Source organism: Meleagris gallopavo, unplaced genomic scaffold, assembly GCF_000146605.3.
Source record: "Meleagris gallopavo isolate NT-WF06-2002-E0010 breed Aviagen turkey brand Nicholas breeding stock unplaced genomic scaffold, Turkey_5.1 ChrUn_random_7180001871664, whole genome shotgun sequence".
Taxonomy (NCBI): Eukaryota; Metazoa; Chordata; class Aves; order Galliformes; family Phasianidae; genus Meleagris; species Meleagris gallopavo.
In genome coordinates, this window is record NW_011136433.1 from 1 (window position 1) to 673 (window position 673).

General features: G+C 52.3%; 1 long non-coding RNA gene across 1 annotated transcript; it reads left to right on the plus strand.

Annotated features, from left to right (window-relative positions):
- The first annotated feature begins 194 nt into the window (after positions 1–194).
- LOC116217676 lies at positions 195–644 on the plus strand. Its single transcript, XR_004162369.1, has 2 exons — positions 195–236; positions 528–644. It is a non-coding gene; the product is annotated as an uncharacterized LOC116217676 (long non-coding RNA).
- Positions 645–673: the final 29 nt, after the last annotated feature.

Consider the following 673-nt stretch of genomic DNA (forward strand, 5'->3'; position numbering starts at 1 on the left):
TGTGCTGACTGCAGAAATGGGACAGTGTTGGATCAGCAGAAAGGCACTGAAGGAACTAGTGCTTGAAGACCAGAAATCTGTGTCTGACTGTGCTCAAGTCTTCCTCCAAAGAGATGCTCTTCATGTCTTTCTTGTTTCCTTTCTGACAGAAGCTGATGCCAGTGGCCTTCCTCTGAAGCGCAGCCTTGCAGAAAGGCAGGAGGGAGCTACAGACCACGACATGACACCCAAGAGAGGTACAGGCACACAACAGGCATCTGGGTTAGGTGCACTGTTTTTCTAACGAGGCTTTCTGTCTGTTCTTCCCGGGACTGTTCTCACTGCGTGTTGCTTGGGGTCTTAATCCCCGGGATTTACAGTTACCTTCCGTGTGCTGATTTGAAATACAAACCCACAGTTCACCCACGATCCTCAGATCCGTGACCGTGAACACTCCAGCTGAGATGCGCTAGCGTTGTGGCCCATTCTGCAGACTGGAAGTAGTATTGCACTCTTGTTATATCTTCTTGCTTCTCCTTTCTTGCCAGAGAGAGGTGCTGAGCCCAATGCACAGATCTACGCGAAAGCGGTGCAGAAAGTCCTTTCTGAGAGAGCTCGTCTCCGGGCTGGAGGGCTTCCTACAGCAGCAGGTCCCAGCTCAGGGGGAAGACCTTCCCCTGCCAGTGTGCCCCCG